The 26,740-nt window shown below is 40.4% G+C and overlaps 1 protein-coding gene and 1 pseudogene across 2 annotated transcripts in view; both read left to right on the forward strand.

Annotated features, from left to right (window-relative positions):
- The window catches only part of ARHGAP15 (Rho GTPase activating protein 15), a 788,583-nt gene that overhangs the window by 50,101 nt on the left and 711,742 nt on the right, over positions 1–26,740 (forward strand). The window lies entirely within an intron of this gene.
- LOC130290045 (U2 spliceosomal RNA) lies at positions 9,967–10,076 on the forward strand (annotated as a pseudogene).

Genomic DNA, 26,740 nt, shown 5'->3' on the forward strand with positions numbered 1-26,740 from the left:
CTTGCCATCATTACATCCATTTTGCTTCCCTTTGGGTACAATGAGACATGTAGGCAGGGGATATATATATATATATATATATATATATATATATATATATATATATATTATTATTATTATTATTATTTCACATTTTTTTTACAATACATTTTTTAAGCAAGCACATATGTAAGGTTCTTCCCCACGTCCCTATTAGTCAGTGTACGCATCTTGCCATCATTACATCCATTTTGCTTCCCTTTGGGTACAATGAGACATGTAGACAGGGGATATATATATATATATATATATATATATATATATATATATATATATATATATTATTATTATTATTATTATTATTATTATTTCACATTTTTTTTACAATACATTTTTTAAGCAAGCATATATGTAAGGTTCTTCCCCACGTCCCTATTAGTCAGTGTACGCATCTTGCCATCATTACATCCATTTTGCTTCCCTTTGGGTACAATGAGACATGTAGGCAGGGGATATATATATATATATATATATATATATATATATATATATATATATATAATTATTATTATTATTTCACATTTTTTTTACAATACATTTTTTAAGCAAGCATATATGTAAGGTTGCAAAAGTCAGATTTGACACCCTTACACTGTGCCCTATTACATCAGCACATCCTCTCCAATGTCTATGCCAAGTTTAAAACTCATCAGCTATCTATAGAATAGGTAATAAGCATCCAATTGGTGGGCATTCAACCACTGGGATCCCCCAGTGATCTGGAGAATAGGGGACTTTAACATAGTAACATAGTTCATAAGGTTCAAAAAAGACCACCAGGTTCAGCCAATATCCCTAATGAGTCCCTAATGAGTTGATCCAGAGGAAGGCAAAAAATCTTCATACTAGAGGTAAAAATTCCTTCCCGACTCCAAATATGGCATCAGAATAAATCCCTGGATCAACGTTCTGTCCCTATAAATCTAGTATACATAACCAGCTATGTTATTATTCTCCAAAAATGCATCCAGACCCCTTTTGAACTCTTTTACAGAGTTCACCATGACCACCTCCTCTGGCAGAGAGTTTCATAGTCTCACTGCTCTTACAGTAAAGAACCCCCGTCTGTGCTGGTGTAGAAACATTCTTTCCTCTAAACGTAGAGGATGCCCCCTTGTTATAGATACAGTCCTGGGTATAAGTAGATCATGGGAGAGATCTCTGTACTGTCCCCTGATATATTTATACATAGTTATTAGGTCTCCCCTACCCTAAGCCTTCTTTTTTCTAAACTAAATAACCCTAATTCTGAAAATCTTTCTGGGTACTGTAGTCCTCCCATTCCCCGTATTACCCTGGTTGCTCGTCTTTGAACCCTCTCCAGCTCCACTATATCTTTCTTGTACACTGGTGCCCAGTACTGTACACAGTATTCCATGTGTGGTCTGACTAGTGATTTGTACAGTGGTAGAATAATTTCCTTGTCGTGGGCATCTATGTCCCTATTGATGCACCCCATGATTTTATTTGCCTTGGTAGCAGCTGCCTGACACTGGTCACTACAGCTAAATTTACTGTTAACTAAGACTCCCTATTCCTTTTCCACGTCAGTGGTCCCAAGTGTTCTCCCGTTTAATATATAATCCCAGCCCGGATTTTTCCTCCCTGTGTGCATTACCTTACATTTATCAGTGTTGAACCTCATCTGCCACTTCCCAGCCCAAACCTCCAACCTATCCAGATCCATTTGTAACAGTGCTCTGTCCTCTATTGCACTGTCCACTTTACAGTTTAGTATAATCTACAAAGATTTCTACTTTACTATTCTCTCTACAAGGTCATTAATAAATATATTAAATAGAATAGGACCCAAGACTGACCCCTGTGGTCCCCACTAGTTACAGTCACCCAATCAGAATAAGTACCATTAATAACCACCCTCTGTTTCCTATCACTGAGCCAGTTACTTGCCCACTTACACACATTCTCCCCCAGCCCCATCCTTCTCATTTTATGCACCAACCTTTTATGTGGCACCATATCAAATGCTTTGGAAAAATCCAGATATACGACACCCAGTGATTGCCCCTGTTCCAGTCTGGAGCTCACCACCCCATAAAAGCTGATCAGGTTAGTTTTACAGGGCCGATCCCTCATAAAGCCATGTTGATATGGAGTCATACATTTATTTTTATCAAGATACTCCAAAATAGCATCTCTTAGAAAACCCTCAAACAATTTACATACAACAGAGGTTAAACTAACAGGCCTATAATTCCCGGGGTCGCTTTTTGACTCCTTTTGAAATATTTGCACCACATTTGCCGTGCGCCAGTCCTGGGGAACAGTCCCTGTTACTATAGAGTCCTTGAATATTGAAAATAGGGGTCTGTTTATTACATTACTTAATTGCTTTAGAACACGGGGGTGCATGCCATGTGAACATGGTGATTTGTCTATTTTGATGTTTTTTTGTAGGCGGCACTGTACTTCTTCCTGGGTTAGACAGGTGACCTGTATTGGGGAGTTTACCTTATGTCGCTGTATTCCTGATCCCTGTCTATAATTTCTTCCACAATATTTTTTAAAGGGCCCACACTTTCATTTTGTTATTTATATAGTTAAAGGGTACCTTTCATCAAAAAATCTTTTGATATATTATAGATTAATGTATGCAGAATAACTTTCCAATAGCATGTTATAAAAAAAATATGCTTCTTTCTATTTAATTTTGCACTTTGAAAAAAATGACCACTAGGGGTCTCCCTACCAGTCCTTTTTTTTAATAGATTTCAGACTCATGCAGGGCAGTGAGCAGTGCTGAGTTTGTCTGTGTTCCAGCTGCAGTTTGAGATTTAGGACTCCTGCATGAGTCTGAAATCTACAAAAAAGGACTCGTAGGGAGACCCCTAGTGGTCATTTTTCAAAGTGGAAAATTAAATAGAAAGAAGCATATTTTTTATAACATGCAATTGTGAAGTTATTCTGCATATATTAATCTAAAATATATCAAAAGTTTTTTTTTGATGAAAGGTACCCTTTAAAGAACATTTTGGGGTTAGTTTTACTCTCTTTGGCAATGAGTCTTTCTGTCTCTACTTTTGCGGGTTTTATCTGTTTTTTTTTACTTATTCTACTTTTTTTCTCTATATCTTTTTAATGCTGTCCTATTTATTTTTGTCATTTATTGCCCCCTTAACATTTTTATTCATCCATATTGGTTTTCTTTTATTTATGACCCTTTTATTCCCATAAGGAATATACATCTTACAGTGAGAAATTAAGAAATGTTTAAAAGTCTCCCATTTAGTGTCAGTATTCTTGTTTTTCAGGACATTCTCCCAATTTATATTGTTAAGGGCTTCTCTGAGTTGATCAAACTTTGCCTTCCCAGAGTTCATTGTTTTTGTGGACCCTCGATAGATTCCCTTATTGAAGAAAAAGTTATAATATATTATATTATGATCACTATTTCCAAGGTGTCCTTCTACTTGCACATTAGTTACTCTGTCAGGTCTGTTGGTTAATATTAAAGGGGTATTCCAGGCAAAACCTTTTTTTATATATATACATATATATATATATATATATATATATATATATATATATATATATATATATATATATCAACTGGCTCCGGAAAGTTAAACAGATTTGTAAATTACTTCTATTAAAAAATCTTAATCCTTCCAATAGTTATTAGCTTGTGAAGTTTTCTGTCTAACTGCTCAATGATGATGTAACGTCCCGGGAGCTGTGCATGATGGGAGAATATCCCCATAGGAACTGCACAGCTCCGGGATATGAGTCATCAGAGAGCAGTTAGACAGAAAACAACAACTCAATTTCAGAAGCTAATAACTATTGGAAGGATTAAGATTTTTTAATAGAAGTAATTTACAAATCTGTTTAACTTTCCGGAGCCAGTTGATATATAAGAAAAAGTTTTGGCCTGGAATACCCCTTTAAGTCTAGTAGGGCGCCCCCTCTGGTCGGGCCCTGCACCATTTGGGACAGATAATAGTCTTTAGCTATAGTCAGAAACCTGTTTCCTTTATGAGATTCACAGGTCTCAGTCTCCCAGTTTATATCAGGATAGTTAAAGGGGTACTCCGGCACTTAGACATCTTATCCCCTATCCAAAGGATAGGGGATAAGATGCCTGATTGCGGGGGTCCCCCCACTGGGACCCCCGTGATCTTGAACGCCGCACCGCGTTAAATTAGTCCCCGGAGCGTGTTCGTTTCCGGGTCTGATTACTGTTGATCATGCAAGCCTTTGGAGGGGGCGTAGCAGCTGTCATGCCCCCTCCCATAGGCTTGCAATGAGGGGGGGCGGAGCGTGATGTCACACAGGGAGGAGCCTTGACATCACATCACTCCAGCCCCGTGATCGACAGTAATCAGACCCGGAGCGAACACGGGGACTGATTTCAACAGGCTGCGGCGTGCAAAATCATGGGGGTCCCCAGCGGCGGGATCCCCGCGATCAGGGATCTTATCCCCTATCCTTTGGATAGGGGATAAGATGTCTGAGCGCCGGAGTACCCCTTTAAAGCCCTCCATTAGTATCACCTCATTTTGATTTGCTGCCTTGTTTATTTGCCTCAGTAATTGATCTTCTGCCTCTTCCATTATGTTTGGTGGCTTATAACAAACCCCTATCAGAATTTATTTTTATTTTTATCTCCATACATTTCTACCTATAATGACTCCACATTATTGTTTCCATCCCATATATCCTCCCGCAGTGCGGCCTTCAGACTGAACTTTACAAAAAGTCAAAGGCCCAGATTTAAGTTTGTAGAGCTTATTTTCCCTTAACTTTGGCGCAACTTTGGCGCAACTCCGCTTATGTGTGACTTTTTCTTTGTTTACATCCCACCACTCATCTTGACATCTTGCTCACGTAAACATTTTTTCACTTTTCATTTTCCTGTGCACCCTGATTTATCAACTGCGACTGTCGCAGATCTAGGAGCATCTGATTAAAAAGCTCCAGGAATCTACACCAGCTGGAACCTTGCTTCTGTTTCTGCCTTTCTGACTACCTGATCAGGGATCACACTAATTTACATCCCCCCCCCCCCCTTGTCTCCCACCCATCCACCGCACATCTCCCATCTGTCTGCTGCCTGTTGCAAGACTACAACTCCCTTACAGTGAGGGCATGCTGGGAGTTGTAGTCTTGTAGCAGGCGGGAGATGTGCAGCGCGGGCGGGTAGGAGACAAGGGGGGATGTAACTCAGTGCCCACGTCATTAAGTGAAAGATATAATCAGATGGAGCCCGGGCGGCTGCAGAGTGATGCCAGCCTGGGCTCCTTTTAACATAACTTGGCGCTGCTGAGTTTTTGGAGTCCCTAATGTAATTTCACATTCCCTGCTGGGTCTCGTGATCGTTCGGGACCGAGCAGCCAATCACGGGAAATTTGATATTACAGTAGGGACTAAAACTCTGCAGCTCCGCCCGGGACTCCTGCAGACGGGCTGGGGGATGTGCAGGAGCTGTCACTGTCATCCCTCAGCACTGTGGTACACACTGAGGGATGACAGGGACGGCTCCTGCACATCCCCCAGCCCTTCTGCAGGAGTCCCGGGTGGCTGCAGATGTCAGCCCGGGCTCCCTTTGCTACAGCGCCACGGAGTGATTTTCTGATCACCACCGGCCAGGGAGCAGAGCGCATTAACGCCCACTACTACATGCTGGGAGTTGTCGTTTTCCAACATCTGGAGGTCCGCAGGTTGTAGACCACTGCTCAATACTTTACATTGCATGGATCCCTCAATATGCGATGGTTTCAACTAACGGTGGTCCATTTGGAACGGATCACCATCGTATGTTGAGGGACCTCTGTATAAGACTCTTAAAAATCACCAACAACATCTGTAGCTTACACACTTGATGCAATGCTATTTTATTTGTTACCAAAAAAGGTCTAAATGAGTTTAGAATGGAGTTAACGTGACAAAAAAGAGCCACCTAAGGCTGAACAAGCACAACTCTCCAACCTGTAGCAGGAAATCTTTAGCTTGCACAATTGATATCTTGCTTGTTTTAAGGGGTACTCCACTGGAAAACTTTTTTTTTTATTTATTTTTATTTTTTTAATCATCTGGTGCCAGAAAGCTAAACAGATTTGTGAATTCATTTTATTAAAAAATCTTAAACCTTCCAGTACTTATCAGCTGCTGTTATGATCCACAGAAAGTTCTTTTCTTTTTGAATTTCCTTTCTGCCTGACCACATTGCTCTCTGCTGACAACTTTGTCCATTTTAGGAACTGTCCAGAGCAGGAGAGGTTTTTTTATGGGGATTTTCTCCTACTCTGGACAGTTCCTAAAATGGACAGAGGTGTCAGCAGAGAGCACTGTGGTCAGGCAGAAAGGAAATTCAAAAAGAAAAGAACTTCCTGTAAATCATAACAGCAGCTAATAAGTACTGGAAGGATTAAGATTTTTTAATAGAAGTAATTTACAAATCGGTTTAATTTTCTGCACCAGTTGATTTAAAAAATTTTTTTCCAGTGGAGTCCCCCTTTAACCTCTTCAGGACACAGGGCGTATGGATACGCCCTGAATTCCGAGTCCTTAAGGACCGAGGGCGTATCCATACGCCCGTGGGAAATCCGGTCCCCACCGCTAGCCGGTTGGGGACCAGAGCCGGATGCCTGCTGAAATAATTTAGCAGGCACCCTGGCACATTGCCCAGGGGGGTCCTGAGACCCCCGCCCCGCCCCCCCCCACCCCATGTGGGCGATCGGAGAAAATCGCATGTCAATTCAGACATGCGATTTTCTCCAATTCCAGGCTGATCGGGTCTCTGGTGACCCGATCACCCGGAAAATAGGGCTGATCGGAGCTGTCAGCAACAGCCCCGATCAACCTAAACGTTAGGAGTGAGGTCGCAAAGCTGCGATCTACTCCTATCCCCTGCCATTACTCAGAACGGAGTTCTGACCAATGGCAGCGCAGGACAGGGGGTTGCCATGGCAACCCCCCCGTTCTGCCCACCCCTGGATGTCGAGGGGCTCTGGGAAGAAGATGGAGGCCGTACCTGCAGGAGAAGATGCCTGGGGACCTGGGATCTTCGCTGGAGCCTGCAGGATCCTGATCAGGTAGGGAATCGTCAGTGGGGGGGGGGGGGGGGGGGGGGGAGGGGAATTGAAAGTGAAAGTAAATTGATCTTTACTGTGGCAACCACTAGGGGGGCCAAACTGCAACTCCCAGCATGCCCAGACAGCCGAAGGCTGTCTGGGCATGCTGGGAGTTGTAGTTTTGCAACATCTGGAGGGTCACAGTTTGGACACCACTGTTACAGTGGTGCCCAAACAGTAGCCCTCCAGATGTTGCCAAACTACAACTCTCAGCATGCCTCGACTGCCCAGGCATGCTGGGAGTTGTAGTTCTGTAACATCTGTCCCTTCAGATTTAGCAATTTTCATGACATTTTTGAAAATTGCTGCTCTACTTTGAAGCCCTCTAATTTTTTCAAAAAGCAAAAGTATGTCCATTTTATGATGCCAACATAAAGTGGACATATTGTGTTTATGAAGAAAAATAAAATTTATTTGGAATATCCATTTTCCTTACAATTAGAGAGCTTCAAAGTTAGAAAAATGCAAAATTTTCTAAATTTTCATGATATTTTGGGATTTTTCACCAAAAAAGGATGCAATTAACGCCAAAAATTTACAACCAAAATAAAGTAGAATATGTCACGAAAAAACTATCCCAGAATCAGAATATTCGGTAAAAGCGTTTTTGCATTATTAATTTGTAAAGTGACGGTGGTCATAATTGCGAAAAAGGGCTCAGTCCTTAAGGTGAAAAAGGGCTGCGTCCTTAAGGGGTTAAAGCTGGGTTCACACTATGATTGCATCCCTAATAGAGTATATACATCGGCAAACTGTTAAAAAAAATGCTGACGTTTATGGGAATGGGCAGGGACAGGTCCTGTTGACTTCAATGGCCCGATTGTAGTCATCTATTGACTACGTTCAGGTCATTTATCAAATGTATACATATAATGACAATTTTGAGTAAAAAAAAATGTATGTTTGGGAAAGATCTGAATGCAGTCACTAGCCAACTATGTTGGGACCACAAAAGCCAATTGGGCCTGTGCCTGTCACCGTTCCATTCTGATCGTTTTCTGACATATACATTCCACAATTGTAATGGGAACCTGGCCAAAGTTGTAATCTTACAGCCTGGTATTTTGGATATTTATGGAAGGGATCTGGATGCATGAACGTATGGTATGATTATCAAAGGGCCGGTCAAAATCATGTGGCCATTTTCCGCCTCACACACATATATATATATATATATATATATATATATATATATATATATATATATATATACACATGGCTTCATTCACATGCGTTAGCTTCAACATGGGACCATACCATAGAGATGTGATGTGGTCATATCAGAGTTAGTCTAAACGTTCACCACCTTTGGCTTACCTCCCCAATATTTTGTGCCTAATGGAAAATGTTTTTGTTGTAAGGAGACAGGGCCGACTCTGCCTATGGGCAAAATAGACAGCTGCCAAGAGCGCCCTCTTGATTGGGGCGCCGCACTGCCTGCCACAAAAAATTTAGACAGCAAGTAACTAAACCACTCGCTCAACCAGCTCAGCCAGCAGAACCACGACGGAGATTTGTTACAGTGTGTCACCCTAGTAGTAAGGAGATTACATAAAGAGGAGGTTTGTTACAGTGTGTTACCCCAGTAGTAAAGAGATTACATAAGGAAGAGGTTCATTACAGTGTGTCACCCCAGTAGTAAGAAGATTATATGAGGAAGAAGTTTGTTACAGTGTGTCACCCTATTAGTAAGTAGATTACATGAGGATGAGGTTTGTTACAGTGTGTCACCCCAGTAGTAAGGAGATTACATGAGGAAGAAGTTTGTTACAGTGTGTCACCCTATAAGTAAGGAGATTACATAAAGAGGAGGTTTGTTACAGTGTGTCACCCCAGTGGTAAGGATTAGTGTTGAGCAGCATAGGCCATATTCGAATTCAGAATATTTTGCGAATATATGGGCGAATATTCGTCATATATTCACAAAATTCGCACATTCGTAATATTCGCGTTATATTTTCGCATATGCAAAAATTAGCATATGCTACAATTAGCATAAAGAAAAATTTGCATGGGCAAAAATTAGCATGTGCGAAAATTCGCATAAGCGAAAATTCGCATTTGCGAAAATTTGCGTATGTAAATTTTCCCATATGCAAATTTTCGCACGCCAGTCTCACACAGTAGTATTAGAGCCTTCTTTACACCACACAAACTGTGAAAAAAAAACAATATTCGTAATTACAAATATATAGTGCTATATTTGCGAATATTCGCGAATTTGCGAATATGCGATATTCGCGAATAAAATTTGCATTGCGAATATTCGCGAGCAACACTAGTAAGGAGATTACATGGGGAGAAGGTTTGTTACAGTGTGTCACCCCAGTAGTAAGGAGATTACATAAGGAGAAGGTTTGCTACAGTATGTCACCCCAGTAGTAAGGATATTACATGGGGAGGAGGTTTGTTACAGTGTGTCGCCCCAGTAGTAAGGAGATTACATGAGGAGGAGGTTTGTTACACTGTGTCACCCCAATAGTAAGGAGATTACACGAGGATGAGATTTGTTACAGTGTGTCACCCCAGTAGTAAGGAGATTACATGAGGAGAAGGTTTGTTACAGTGTGTCACCCCAGTAGTAAGGAGATTACACGAGGAGGAGGTTTGTTACAGTGTGTCACCCCAATAGTAAGGAGATTACACGAGGAGGAGATTTGTTACAGTGTGTCACCCCAGTAGTAAGGAGATTACATAAGGAGGAGGTTTGTTACAGTGTGTCACCTCAGTAATATTAGCGCCCAACACTAATTAAAATGAGTTGATTTTAGTGCCTGGCGCTTTCGAGATTTCGGAGTTTGATTGCTTCCTTTAATTAAATCAATGTTATACAGTCGCTTCTCGGCCTTTTGGCTAAGATCAAGTGTAGTATCTGTTCTTATCAGTTTTTCATGCCGGTGTACCGTAACGCCGGTATGGGGCTGGTGGGGATGGGTGCTGCATGGAGGATGCAGGTGTACCAGGGCTTTCCGGGGCTGGTTCTGAGGAATCAGCTCGACGGCTGCCCCGATGTGACCTGTTCCCTCCGGGTCTCGCCATGAGGCTGAGAGGGTCTAGAGCCGAGGTACTTTTGTGCCTCGGGGAGTGGTGACCCCGAGGTGCCGAAACTCACTGGGAGGATAAACTCACTGAGTTGAAGCACGGGCACCATAATCTCTTCACCTTGTGGCACTCACCTCTTGATTCCCGGCCTTCTGGTGAGGATCAGAGAAATTTTTATAGATCCGGCCGGATGTCCGGGCAGTATATCTGCACACATTCACTTATTTATTTCTTTTTTTGTCTCACTGTGTCACTTTTTGCGTGTTGTGTGTTCACAGGATTTGTCAGGATGCGGTAGCCCTTCTGGGTGTCCCTCCTGGCGGTCTAGGGGAGGTGTGTGTGGCCATTAGGTTCCGCACCTCCCTGCAAACACCCCGGGTACTCCTGCTTGGCAGGGTACCTACCGTAATCGGCTCTGCGGGCAGATACCTTGGCTAACGCCAAGGGGGATGCCGGGAGCATTTGTGGTCCCCTAGTAGCTTCGGCGAAAAGGGACATCGAACCTGGAACCTCGCAGGTACCTTTTGGTCCGGAGGCGAAGGGTAAGGTTTGTTGGGGGGCCTCTCTCCTATCGGAGAAGGGCTAGCGATAGACCGCATCCTTTGTGCACGTTTTTTTAGTGTAACACGTTTGCACTTTTTCTTGCACTTTGGGTGAATCGAAAGCACGTTCCTCGGCTTTAGATAAAGAAGTGTCACCTCAGTAATAAGGTGGGATGTGTCATTGGGCGGAGCCAAAGGGGTGGCAACAATCCTTGCACCAACCCTTTAAGGAAAGGACTTTATCAAACTAGAAGTCACCTTCCAACTACATTTTTCCTCCTTGTCTAGGACAAGAAGATAGTTTGGAGGCCGGGCGTATCAGCTGTAGTATCTCAGCCTGCGCAAGGCACCAAAAAATTAGGTAGATTTGCAGACAAAATCATACATGGCATACATCTGTTCCATTTTAATAAACAATTTGACACCGTGTCTAGTGAGTGCTCTTCCCATCACAAATATTTCTTCAATTCTTTTTGCCCTCTTTATGATGAATTATAAAGAAGACTATAATAGTAATTTTATGCTAAACAAAAGTATAATTAAGCACTTAATATGAAAACCTAGTTACACCACGCAATTATAAAAGTAACGCTATCTGCCCACAGAAAGGAGATAAATGGGACAAGACTAGCATAGCTGATGTTATCGCAAATTATTTTTTGTCAAATTTATTTTTAATACTCCCTGTTAAACGTTTTGTATCCCTAGTCTGCAATAAAAAATATTAAATACGTTCCTTAATCTGCTCTATATTGGTATTGTTTTATGGATCACTACTATGTGTCCTTTATAAGCAGGACAGAAAAATGATACTGTTGTTTTAGAATATTAAACATTGCAAATGATGCAGTTACTCAATAAGGATCCAGCAGATGCCGGGAAGGAGCTCGGAGCAAAATAAATACAGTAAAGTCTTGTGGGGGACTTTGTAGCGGAAACTCTAAGGGGAACAACATGGGGCCTGTTCACATTACACCACCTGTATGCAGGTTGGTGGGAAAAGAAAGGAAAGTAAGGATAGACAGATAGATAGATAGATAGATAGATAGAGATAGATAGATAGATACATAGAGATAGATAGAGATAGATAGATAGATAAATAGAGATAGATAGATAGATAGATAGATAGACAGAAAGATAGAGATAGATAGATAGATAGATAGATAGACAGACAGATAGATAGAGATAGATAGATAGATAGATAGATAGATAGATAGATAGATAGAAGATAGATAGATAGATAGATAGACAGATAGATAGAAATCCAAGAATTCAGCAGCACACAAACTCGTGAAAAAATAGGTGGGCGTTTATTACATCACCAGAAAAACAGAAGCAACGTTTCCGCGACCTCTCGCCGTCGTTTTCAAGCTCCAAGGTCTTATTTCCAGCGTGCACCTTTTACTTTATGAAATTGAATAAGTAGTGCTGCTCTTCCTTTTCTTCTTTTTTTTACATGGATAGATAGATAGCGATAGAAAATAGATAGATAGATAGATAGATAGATAGAGATAGAAAATAGATAGATAGATAGATAGATAGATAGATGTGAGATAGATAGATAGATAGATAGATAGATAAAGATAGAATATAGATAGATAGATAGATAGATAGATAGAAGATAGATAGATAGAAATGAGTTAGATAGAAGATAGATAGATATGAGATAGATAGATATATAGATAGATAGAGATAGAAGATAGATAGATATATATGAGATAGATAGATAGATATGAGATAGATAAAAAGAAAGAAAGAAAGATATGAGATAGATAGATAAACAGATAGATAGATTGATAGATAGATATGAGATAGATAGATAGATATGAGATAGATAGATGGATATGAGATAAATATGATATAGATAGATAGATATGAGATACATAGATATGAGATAGATATGAGATAGATAGATATGATATAGATATGAGATAGATAGATAGATATGAGATAGATATGAGATAGATAGATGGATAGATTTGAGATAGATATGAGAGAGATAGATATGAGATAGATAGATAGCTATGAGATAGATATGAGATAGATAGATAGATGGATAGATATGAGATAGATATGAGAGAGATAGATAGATAGATATGAGATAGAATGATAGATAGATATGAGATAGATAGATAAATAGATAAGCCAAGTTGATGCTGTTCCTAGAACAAATGTTTCATGTTTTTCTAAACCAGGACAATTCCTTTAGGTGATGGTACTCCGCTGTTAGACATCTTATCCCCTATCCAAAGGATAGAGGATAAGATGTCTGATCACAGGCCCCCCCTGCAGCAGCCCGGTACCTCAGTAGTCCGGAGCTAAGTTTTCTCCAAGGCTGATGGCGGTGCAGGGGACGGGGCATAGTGAATGTCACGCCCTCTCCCATAGACTTGTATTGAGGGGGTGGGCCGTGATGTCACAATGCCCCGTCCCCTGCACCGCCCGTCATCAGCCTCGGAGAAAACTTAGCTCCGGACTGCTGAGGTACCGGGCTGCTGCAGGGGGGAATTGTGGGGGTCCCCAGTGACAGGGATAGGGTATAAGATGTCTAACAGCAAAGTACCCCTTTAGGCTAAGTTTCTACTTGTTTTTTTGTGCTGGGTTTTTTGGGATTAAAAAAAACGCCTGAAAAAACGCCAGTGCAATGTCCTGCGCCTGGAGTTTTTTCTGGTGTTTTTTCATTTGTGTGGAAATTGCATTTTTGGCACCTTTTGGCAAAATTAGTTGGGTACCAAAAAAAAAAAAAAGGATGCAGCAGTGATGGAATTTTTTTAATTTTATTATGTATATATTTTATAACAACATTTTTATTATTTTTTGAATATGTGTATATATATATATATATATATATATATATACGTCAAAGCAGGGGACCATAGAAGAGTGTCTGGCCGCATCTATACGTTATACAGGAGGATCGCAACGGGCGATCTGTCTATTACTAAAGGTACTGCTACTCCCTTCCTGGAACAGTGTAAAAAAAACTGTGTAAAAAAAATTTAAAAAAAAGAAAATAAAGTGAAAAACACACACACACTACATTTTTATTATTGTCGGCTACATTTTTAGGTCCCCACCCTCCCACATAAATTGATCCCTGTTTAAAAATTAATAAAAAAATTGTAATAAAAAAGATACATTTCGCTAGATACAATTTTTTCCTTCACTACTGTATCTTTTTTATTTCTATTTTTTTAATTGTACCCTACGAAATTTTATTAAAAAAGGTCTCTCCATCACTTTTTTGGATCGCTAGAGTCCAAAAAAGAATAAAAACCGCCTGAAAAAGAGCCAAAGTTAAAACTTAATTAACTGCATTAATAGACAGATCGCCCGTGTCACTCCTGTGATCCTCTTGTATAATGTATGGATGCGGCCGGCCACTCTTCTATGGTCCCCTGCACTGGCGTATATATATACATCTATTCATATTTCCTGCAGAGAGCTGTGATTGGTTGGAACCATCTGGCCAATCACAACTCTCTGCGGCAAATATGAAATGGTAGGTATAAGTGCAGGGGACCATAGAAGAGCCGCCGGCTGCATCTATACATTATAGGTAGTAATGCTCCCATCATCATTATTAAAAAATAAAGAAAACAAAGTGAAAAACACACACACAACTACATTTTTATTATTGTCGGCTACATTTTTAGGTTCCCACCCGCCCACATTAATTGATCCCTGCTTAAAAATTAATAACATTTTGTTATAAAAAAAGATTCATTTTGTTAAATACAAATTTTTCCATCATTACTAAATATATATATATATATATATATATATATATATATATATATTTTTTTTTTTTTTTTTTTTTTTTACCATTTTACTAAAAAAAAGTATCTCATCATCACTTTTTTGGATCACTAAAGTCCAAAAAAGAAAAAACTGAGCTTGGAAGCTGTAACTGCCGCTCCAATCTACATATTCCCCCAGTCAATATATTATATGAATATATATACATTCTACATATTTCCTCCTTGCATGTCTATGGGAGAGGGGGGGGATGAACGTCATGCCCCCTTCCGTAGACATGAATGGAGGAGGCATGGTGTGATGTCATGAGTGGGCATGGCATGACGTCACACCACACCTCCACCAGTCATGTCTATGGGAAGGGGCATGAGGTTCATCCCGCCCCCTCCCATAGACATGCAAGGAGGAAATATGTAGAATGTATATATATTCATATAATATATTGACTGGGGGAATATGTAAATTAGAGTGGCAGTTACAGCTTCCAAGCTCAGTTTTTTCTGGTTAAAGGGGTACTCCACTACCCCAGCCATCACACCCCCTCCCATAGACTTGCATTGAGGGGGCATGGGGTGATGTCACAAGGGGCGTCTTCATGACGTCACGACCCCCGCAGCCCGCATCCAGCGTAACTAAATGTTCCGAATGCTGGGGCAGTGGAGTACCCCTTTAAGGCTTAATACGTATCAGCTCCCCTTGTACGTAGATCATACCAAAAGGTGATCAGTAAGTTAACAAAATTACTGGTCTACGGCATATGAAAGACTGTAGACCGCATTGTATGACGCAGGTCGCAGGCAGATACTAAACTTGAGCCTACTTCAGCAAAGGACATAGATGATTGGTTGCTAATAACATTAAATGGGTTATCCGACAAAAGAAACAACCTGTGTATGATGTCCAAAGCATAATAAAGCAACTTAATCATATAATGTTATTAGTCACACTGCACAGAGCTGAGCTATCTGGTTTGTAGCTGTGACATCCCATCACACTCTCTGAAAGCAGAGCTCCTGTCCCTGCTCCCCCCCCACTCCTGTCTGTTTAGGATAAGACCATTTATGTGAAGAGAAGAAGCTCATATTACTGCTCACTAGATTTTAGTAAGAAGCCTTTCTCAGATAAGCAGTGAGCCTGTTCTGATGGAAACTACTGTGACTAAGAAAGGCTTCCTGCTGCCTTAATATCTAATGAGCAGTAATATGAGCTCCCCTCTTCACATTAATGGTCTTATCTTGAGCAGACAGGAAGGGAGTGTGTGGAAGGATGGAGCTCTGAGTCTGACGTGATGTCACAGCTACAAGATAGAGAGCAGAGCTGATATGAAGAGATCTCTGGACTATGGCTAGAAACATTGTATTAGTAAGTTGCTTTATTGTACTTTTTAACACCCTACACAGGTTGTTTCTTGCACTCGACTACCCCTTTGAATCGGCCAACCAATAAATATTGTATTTATTTATGGAAAATAAAGGGAAAAAAATCAAGAATATTATCTAGTTTGACTTGTTACATAGCACAATGCCACTTGGTGTTCAGAGTGCATATTATTTTGCTGGTCATTCTCCTCACAGCCGGGACTCTGAATAGTCAAATGAACCCTGCACATGCCAACAATTTTTTTTACTTTTTATATAATTATTTTATCTTTATCTTTCTAAGTGAGTGTATACTGTGAATATTACACTGTATACACCATCACGACCTGAACCACACAGTATCTATCTGCAAAGGAAAGTAAGAAGGGACTAAACTTTCAGCTGCTAGAGGAGGAAGCAGACTGATTTTTTTGGGCAGCCGTGGCAATAGAGAAAAAGGATAAAGCAATGTATGCTTTAATCACTGAATAGGACTCAAAATCATCTTTTAACAGCATTCCTAGATTTTTATAAAAATTATAAGGGATTGAATAGGACGGGAGGTAATTCAGTAAAATAGCAGAATACATAGGGCTGTTCTCCCCCCCCCCCCCCCGTAGATTTCTTCATTATTGCTATGTGATGTCCCAGAAAGATTTTCTTATTAAGATACAGAAGTGACATAAGATTACAAGTTAGAATGAAAATGGAAAATTATGATTTTGACTTGAAGCATATGGTAGGCTTCCAGCCCTAAGAGAATGAAATAATGGTGCAGTATCTTGCTTCAAATAGCACAGTGATTGTTGTACTGTGGTACCCAAGGGGATGAGGAGTGTTATGTTGTGAGATTACCATAACACTGTGGCTAGCTTTTTGTAAACTGGTATTTCCTGTTTGAGTTACCTTCTTTGCCTACAAATCCCATAATTCCATTTTCCTACACATCAGCCACCCCACCCATTGAAACATAAATGAGCTGCATCCATTTAAAAGATCTGTGTTTTTCAATCAGGTTGCCTACAGCTGTTGCCAAATTACAATTAGTTGCAGATTGATCTCTCTCTCCCACCAAGTGATCGCTCTACCCAATGAAGCAAACAGGTTCACTGTCATCAGCTGACTAGTGATGTCAGGTCTCGTCTGCATTGCAACCTGGGAAAAATCTGAGACAACAGTCATTTTGTATGCTGTTAAAATACATATTGGGGGGAAAATCACAGACGAATTGTGAGAAAACCATCACACACAGGTACAGACACTATATTATGAACTACACTAACTTTACAGGCCCTGTAGCATATTCAAATAAATAAAATTCCCAGAATACCCCTTTAAATGTTTCATGGGCTGGACAGACCCTTTAAACTTCTAGAGGTCACAAGGCGTAAAGGTATGCCCTGGGCACCTAGGACCTAGGACTTAGCGCACCAGGGCGTACCTGTGAATGGGAGTTCAAGGTATTGTTTAAAAATTCCCACCACCTATTTATTTTTTATTTAATTTATTTATTTATTTTTATAGCACCAACATATACAACAGTGTTACACTGAAATTGGCATAATTTACAATGGTCCCTTTCCCTTTTTAGGCCCTCAATCTAAATTCCACATGAGCCTCTCTGTAGTCTGAAGGGCTCATAGGAAAATCATGCCTGCTTTTGAAAGTTCTCTGTACACTTCCCCAACGTTTCACCAGTGCACTGGCTTTGTCAAGGGTTCTGAGGCTACGAACCCTCAGAACCCTTGACAAAGCTGGCAGATCGGTGAAACATTGGGGAGGTGTACAGAGTGGTTTTAAAAGCAGTGAACCTATGTTGAGTCAGAGTCTTTAGACAGCAGTTACACTGGTGGCAATAGTCAGACAAATATATAAAAATATTAGTAATATGGTATCCAGTGAGTAATTCAATTTAATATTCTTAACAGTGAAGAGTGTTTTTAAGAGCGGATTTTAGTTAGGGTTTATTTACCTTTACCTGGAGGGTAACCTCTAAGGAGTTGTTCGTTGATTTATTTGGTTGTTTATTTTTATTTGGGTTCAAACCCAGAATGAAAGATGAGTGACTAACTGTGAAACTAATTGATTACATACCTCATTCCCGTCCCACATCTGGTCCCAGTGAGGTTCAACAGATTGGTGCTATGACAACTCGAAGGAGTTCTGCATATAGTCCTAGGAGACTTTGGAATTTCACAGAACTTTTCATGGAAATGGGAACACTTTCAATTTAGGAAATTGGCTAATCTTTATCCAGAACGTCAGCTCTGGAAAACCAACAATGCTAACCCACTGTGCCACCATCAGCAACGCCTTCAGGGCACTAATTGGGAAATACCAGTGGTACTGCTGTGAGGAGCCAAAGCCAAGCTAAACATAAAAAGGCACCCCTTGCTGCTGGCTCTGCCCCTTTTCCCTGTACTGTATGGGGGAGAGGGGAGTCAGTTCAGCAGTAGAAGGCCCCAAAATTTCTGATGGAGATCCTGGCCATCATGCTGCACACCACCCACCATATTTATGGAGCCCTCCAGCCATATCGGCCTAGAGGTATCACATGGTAGAGGCTGCAATTCAAAAAACATGATCCCATGGCTGACCATTGCTAACAAGGCTAGGAACCACCATAATTAATATCAAGCTCAGACTCTAATAGGGGGCTGTTCAGTTGATATATTAACAAAACTGATGTATATCAATAATCCCATTCGCAAAGACACAGCAATGGCTCTCGAACATGGGGCCTTGACCAAAGCCACAAAAAAAAAAAAGACATAAAACAACCACACGCAAGACGAAAAAACCTCCAGTCGACATTCAGCACCATCCGCGGTCACCTCTGCCGACACACGACCGTCGCTCATTCCATCTAATTTCTAATTACTTGCCGGGGAAAAAGGTTTGAGCAGAACAAATTCCTTTTGTAATCTACTTGTGATTGAAAACTGTCTTTTCCATTTGAATACAATGGAATTGTTTTTATTTGTTCAAGTTAGCCTGCGATAAGTAATTTAAATCAAAAACTCCTAACCTTGTTAGCATCTGGACTGATTTCCATAATAACAACCCCTTCAGAACCTACAAAGTGATGAATAATTGACAACAAATGAAATGTTTTGATAGTTGTCGGCACAAAGCATGTTTAATGTTTTGTGTTGCTTCCTAGCTAATTATGTAGATGACACATTTGTCAGACCCTGACTGCCATTAGAAATGTGTTTCCAGAGGGGAGAGAAGCGGCCTATTCATGGAGTAATTAACTGCAATGCTCAATGACCTGTGAGAGATTCAAATGGCTGCCAGTTCAGACACTGTTTTGTTACAGAAGCAGAGGGGTAATTAAAATTCCGAATTACAGTGCGATGATGAAGCATTTGTTTGTTGACAGTATACTTTTCCTCTAGTTTGTTAATTCTTTTTTAAATGGCTTCTAATCCATTTTTATAGCTTTAGGAGTTGTGTGTTTGAATATTTACTGACAACTAATATTATTGCAAATGGCTTTTAGATGAAGCGCTTGCCCGTTCTCTAAGTTCACAATTGCGCGAGGCAGGTAGGAGCGAGCTTCAGCCCCCAGAGCTGGCAGCCATGCGGTTCTGTCATCGCATCGTGCCGATTTTATTATGGTTTAATTTCTCAGTCACTATGAGAACATCTACAGTCCACATTGGAATCCGTAGCAAATAAAAAAAAAATTCAGGTATCATTTTGGTGCAGATTTGTTGCAGATCTTTCATGGATTTCAGTATGGATGATATAATGCAAAATACAAATAAAAAAAGTTTCAAATCTGTGGTTGTAGATTTTCCTGCAACAGAAATCTGCAACAGAAATGTCTGTAACTTAAAATGAGTTTAATTAATTTGAATGGGAATATGTCAAATATAGAACATATATAAAAGATTTGTCAGATCAATAAAACTGTTTTTTGAGCGGATTCAGGCAGAAAAATTCTGCTCGGAAATTCTGTTGCATTGTTTTCAATGGGATTCTGCTGCACCATGCACATGGCAGCATATCCGCGGCAGAAACATCTGATGTGGAAATTCTGATTTCAGTCTCCGCAGAAAGAATGGACATGCATTGTCGTCTATGAAGAGGACACATATCCATGCGGTCCTAGTGCCAGCATGTTCTGCCCACATCTGCAGCCTGCAGAATGTCTGCCCTGAAATTTTGCGGGTGGATGTTGTATATCTTGATTTTTCAAAAGCATTTGATACGGTGCCTCATAAACGGTTGGTGCATAAAATGAGACGGATGGGGCTGGGGAAAAGGTGTGCAAGGGAGTAAATAACTGGTTTTGTGATAGGAAATGGAGGGTTGTTATTAATGATACTTACTCTGATTGGGTGATTGTTACTAATGGGGACCACAGGGGTCAATTATGGGTCCTATTCTATTTAATATATTTATTAATGATCTTGTTGAGGGATTGTATAGTAAGGTAGCAATCTTTGCAGATGATACTAAGTGCTGTAAAGTGGTTAACACATTAGAGGTCAGAGCACTGTATATAGTAGATAACACAATAGAGGACAGTGCACTGTGCATAGTAGATAACATTATAGAGGATAGTGCACTGTTACAAATGGCTCTAGATAGGCTGGAGGTTCGGGCTGAGAAGTGGGAGATGAGGTTCAACACTGATAAATGTAAGGTAATGCACATGGGGAGAAAAAATGCAGGCTGAGATTATGTGTTAAATGGGAGAACACTTGGGACGACTTATGTGGAAAAGGACTTGGGGGTCTTAGTTAAAAGTAGATGTAGCTGTAGTGACCAGTGTTGGTCAGCTGCTGCCAAGGCAAATAAAATCATGGGGGGCATCAATAGGGGCATAGATGCTCACGACAAGGAAATAATTCTACCGCTATACAAATCACTAGTCACACCACGCATAGAATACTGTGTACAGTACTGGGCACCAGTGTACAAGGAAGATAAAGTGGAGCTGGAGAGGGTTCAAAGATGGGCAACCAGGGTAATACAGGGAATGGGAGGACTACAGTACCCAGAAAGATTATCAGAATTAGGGTTATTTAGTTTAGAAAAAAAGGCTTAGGGGCGACCTAATAACTATGTATAAATATATCAGGAGGCCGTACAGAGATCTCTCACATGATCTATTTATACCCAGGACTGTATCTATAACAAGGGGGCATCCTCTACATTTACATCTACATTTACATCTACACCAGTACAGACGGGGGTTCTTTACTGTAAGAGTAGTGAGACTGTGGAACTCTCTCCCGCAGGAGGTGGTCATGGTGAACTTAATATAAGAGTTCAAAAGGGGCCTGGATTAATTTCTAGAGAGTAATAACATTACAGGTTATGGATTCTAGATTTATAGGGTAAGAAGGTAGATCCAGGGATTTATTCTGATATTTGGAGTCGGGAAGGAATTTTTACCTCTAGTATGAGGGTTTTTTGCCTTCCTCTGGATCAACTCAGCAGGGACTTAATTGGAATATAGGTTGAACTTGATGGACTTTTTTTTCAACCTTATGAACTATGACATTCTGCCATGTGAACATATCCCTAGTGTGAATTTACCCTAAATCAAGAGAAACATTGGCATGTTAGGCTGATTGGTTTCTTATATTTGCTCTGTTGTGTGGCTTGGAAAAGTAGCTTTGGATATGTATAGAGGAATAGACACCATACAAATTGGTGCAACAAACAGTACAAACAAGTTCAAATCATAGGATCACTGTCATTTTTACAAACTTCTCATCTGTCATGGTGACATATCAAATGTTTTGATAGGTGAGGGTCTGGGTGATGTGAAACAGCTTACATTGACGTGATCTGAAATGGCAGGTGGGGGTCACATCACCCAGACACCTACATTGATGTTTTCTGAAATGGCAGGAGGTGCTCAACCCCAAGTGCAGTTGTGCACCTATGTTGCGGTGGAGGTCCTGCATTTGTGGACCACAATATAGGTTCACTACTGTAGTAGATGTAAACAATGACATTGGCTAACCCTCAAAACTGATGTAAAACTGATGTAAAATTGTAAAATTAGCCAGTATATCCTTAGATGAAGGACATACCTGAGCCCCCAAACCAACGCCAAGGTTTCTCAAGTGGTACAGGACCTAACAATAACCTACCTGTGCCTGATAAGCTTATCCAGCACAGGTAGGTTAGTGTTAGGTCCTGCACCATTTGAGGGTTAGCCAATGTCATTGTTTACATCTACCACAGTAGTGAACCTATATTGTGGTCCACAAATGCAGGACCTCCACCCCAACATAGGTGCACAACTGCACTTGGGGTTGAGCACCTCCTGCCATTTCAGAAAACATCAATGTAGCTGTCTGGGTGATGTGACCCCCATCAATCTCTAAAACAAAAGGGGTAGAAGCAGGGCCAGACTGGGACTAAAATGCTGCCCTGGGACTCAAACCCCACCAGCCCACATATAATATTGCTCCCACCTATCAGGGAGAAAAGTGGTGTGCAATCTGTGATGTAGCAAATTAAAAACACATTTTGACATGTCAAAAGTCAGTCAAATCCAAACTTTTCTCTCATTATGTCTATGCAGGTAAAAGGTCACATTTGCTGCCTGGCCAGGGAGTGGAACATACTACCGTGCATTTCCCTGGCTCGTATCTTAGAATCACAGCGGGGCTCAGGAGTGAGACCTGGTCCCATCAACAACTTTTGACATGTCTGGACAACGTGTCAAAAGTTTCTTTTTTTATGACAGTAACGCTTTAAGGAACAACCTTTATAACCCCGTTAAAGGCAGCCCACCATCCGCATTAGGGTTATCCAACTATGGCCAGTGTGTAAAAGATGAAATAATACTGTTTCCTACCATCTCCTTGTAGCGTGCCCCGAGTAGTGTAAATGCCAGAAAAAGCACTTGGGTATACTACTGAACAGCAAGTAGTCCCAGGAGGTTGAACTAGTCCTGGCTCTCTATCAGTACTCTCACTCATCAGCCATGATTGACCGACAGAGAGGCCTCTAAGTCACGTGTTGTGGAGACTACTTTCTGTTCAGTAGTTCATCCCATACCGTGTATTATAAGGGCATTTTCAGGCCCTTACACTGCTTGGTGTGTGCTACAAGAAGATGGTAGGAAACAGTATTATTTCATCTGCTACACACTGGCCATAATCCTGATGACGGGGTCTCTTGAAATATGTAAACCTCACCATCAACACAAAAAAGTATAATAAAATGCAACGTGAGAATCACATGGTCAGAGACTTGTGTCAGAGATAAATCCAATGACTCCCAGGTGACGCCTTCTTTGATTGTAGACGTTCCAGACTGATATCCCTCCTTCCTTCACCTCCTAGCTCTTGCAGCCATCCCCACACATTAGGCTGTGTTCTGATTATATGTTTTTTTTTTGTATGCATTTTTCCTGCAAAAATGTAGATTTCATCAATATTATGCATAAAAAAATTCTAAAAAAAAATTCTGAAAAACCAAACCATGTAAACACAGCCTGATAGCTAGAACAAAAGGAAACAAAGACTGCACTCACCATCCAGTGTGTCTTTTTTTCAATCATGTGTAGGCGTTCGGCAGAGGAGGCAGGGGCACGCCGGCGTGCCCCTGCCTCATCCACCAAATGCCTACACATGATTGAATAAAAGACATGCTGGATGGTGAGTGCAGTCTTTATTTCCTTTTGTTCTATGTATCAGTACTTGTACTGGACTTGGCACCATCCATATCCACGTTACCTTTTCTATTTATAGCCACCTGACCCTAGTCCTGCATGTGCCAGATCATTCCTCTTACCATTACACAGCCTGATGGCAACAACAAAAATTCAGACAGATCATCCAATATGTTATTCAGACCTCAGACCCCCCCAGAGCTGGGAATCTCCATTATGGATACTATGGGCGGAATTTCATTAATAACCTTTGTATGTCCCCTTAGCCCCTAGGCATGTCCCCACTACAAGTAATAGTTCATTACCAGCCTGGGGGAAGCATGTGGGAGCTGGGATGACTCCTAAGAGGAGATCGGGAAAATGATCTTACGAACGCTTTCATTAAGAGCAGCAGATAAAAGTGTAAGGTCGGGGGTGGATCTACCTGAGGTTGGGATGGTGCTACCTAAAGTTGGAGGCGGAGCCAATACCAATCCTGCCACCGGGAAGACAGGATGCAGACTATGCATACCAGCTATAGACTTTCAGAGAGATAAGGCTGACACAGTACGGCACACAAAGTAATCCTCATGCTCATAAAGTATAATAAGATATTGCAATACATTACTGTGTGAGCAGGAAGACCTTGTGTGCGGCTTTGTGTGGCTGTCTGATGTTGTTAATATAACAATGTAAGACAGCCCCCACTGGACAAACATTAGGTGTGAGCGGTGGGCTGGCCAATACCAGCTCAAACGGTGGGCAACCTACTGGGAATTTTCCCAGTGACCCGGTAGGCCAAACCGGTCATAGGTAAAAACAATCTGCATGTCATAGAGACATGTCAGAAGCAGCAATGTACATAGAAGAAAGTGGGCACCATAGCAAATATGGAGATTGGCCTCCTATTATGCCATCTGATTTTGGACAGAAGCTTCTTGTGTTTATTTCCCTTTTTCTTTCCATGATTCATTGGTCTCCTCCTCTCCAGGGAACTGCATTGTCAGTAAATTAATGGAGGGGGACTCCATTATTTTACTGACAATGCAGTTCCCTGGAGAGGAGTTCTGCACAGTTTCTTACCTATAAAAAAAGAAATGGACATCAAAATGAAATATTTGCCTTGGGTGAAGAAAAGCCTAAATACAAATTTGACAGCAACCAAGGTATGACAGGGGCTGCCCGTACTTGACCACTAGAAGAAGACTTTGGTTAAGTTTCAAAGTAATTTCTTGGACTTTTTTTTTTCATTGATTGCTTATCCTCAGGATAGGTCATCAATATGTGATTGTGGCCCCATGCTCGCTATCAATGGAAATGTCCCAGAAAACCCTTTTCAATTTGTGTGTTAAAATATTAACCTACAAAAAATAGTAGCAGTAGTAATAATAATAATAATAATAATAATAATAACAATAATAATAACAATAATAATAACAACAACAACAACTAACAATTATAAATAAATAAAAAATAATGATCAATAATAATAATGATAATAATAATCATGCCATATTATAGCTTGTTATACTCTGTGAATTTTTTAAGTGGAAAGATTGTTGGTATTGGTTTGCGATATTTGGAGCCTTTTACAAAATTTGGAAAAAAAAAGTCTCAAATTCATAAACACTGCAAAGTCAAAGGGCAAAATAGTTTAGGACAAAAAGTCTCAAAGCCATCATTGCACCAAATTTGCACATTTTTTACTCACCAAAAGACATGTAAATGCTTGATTTTATCCCCCTATGTGACTCTATGTGTGGCCACCCGGTGGTTGTTATATGAATAGCAACTCTGTGTTGAGACTTGCAAGCATACTGTGATATTGTAAAGATTTTTTTTTTTTTCCAAGAGAAAATGTAATTTTATTTCTAAAACAGCAGGATTGGCTGTCAGACATCTGGTAGCCATAAATCTTGGTGATTGATCGGGAATGAAATACTTATTTCACATTTCGTAAAACCTTGTCTGAACATACTGTATGTATATGTATACAGTGGGGATCAAAAGTGTGGGCACCCCAGGTAAAAATTTGTATTAATGTGCATAAAGAAGTCAAGGAAAGATGGAAAAATCTCCAAAAGGCATCAAATTACAGATTAGACATTCTTATAATAAGTCAACAAAAGTTAGATTTTATTTCCATCATTTACACTTTCAAAATAACAGAAAACAAAAAAATGGTGTCTGCAAAAGTTTGGGCAACCTGCAGAATTTATATGCACTGCCCCCTTTGCAAAGCTGAGACCTGCCAGTGTCATGGATTGTTCTCAATCATCATCTGGGAAGACCAGGTGATGTCAATCTCAAAGGTTTTAAATGCCCAGACTCATCTGACCTTGCCCCAACAATCAGCACCATGGGTTCTTCTAAGCAGTTGTCTAGATATCTGAAACTGAAAATAGTTGACACTCACAAAGCAGGAGAGGGTTATAAGAAGATAGAAAAATGTTTTCCGATGTCAATATCCTCTTTTCGGAATGTAATTAAGAAATGGCAGTCATCAGGAACAGTGGAAGTTAAAGCAAGATCTGAAAGACCAAGAAAAATATCAGACAGAACAACTCGCAGGATTGTGAGAAAAACAATTCAAAACCCACGTATGACTGCACAATCCCTCCAGAAAGATCTGGCAGACACTGGAGTTGTGGTACACTAATCCACTATAAAGAGATACTTGTACAAATATGGTCTTCATGGAAGCATCATCAGAACAAAACCTCTTCTACGTCCTCACCACAAAAATCTGTGTTTGAACTTTGCAAATGAACTTATAGACAAGCCTGATGCATTTTGGAAACAAGTTCTGTGGACCGATGAGGTTAAAATTTAACTTTTTCGCCGGAAGGCACAAAGGTACGTTTGAAGAAGAAGGGGAACAGAATTTAATGAAAAGAACCTCTGTCCAACTGTTAAGCATAAGGGGTGGATCAATCATGCTTTGGGGTTGTATTCCAGCCAGTGGCACAGGGAACATCTAATGAGTAGAAGTAAAAAATGGATTCAATAAAATTTCAGCAAATTTTGGATGCTAACTTGATACCATCTGTGAAAAAGCTGAAGTTAAAGAGAGGATGGCTTCTATAATTAGATAATGATCCTAAACACACCTCAAAATCCACGGGGGATTACATCAAGAGGCGTAAACTGAAGGTTTTGCCATGGCCATCACAATCTCCTGACCTCAACATAATTGAAAATCTATGGATAGATCTTAAAAGAGCAGAGCATGACAGACAGCCCAGAAATCTCCAAGAACTGGAAGACTTTTGTAAG

This window comes from Hyla sarda, chromosome 8 (assembly GCF_029499605.1).
Source record: "Hyla sarda isolate aHylSar1 chromosome 8, aHylSar1.hap1, whole genome shotgun sequence".
NCBI lineage: Eukaryota > Metazoa > Chordata > Amphibia > Anura > Hylidae > Hyla > Hyla sarda.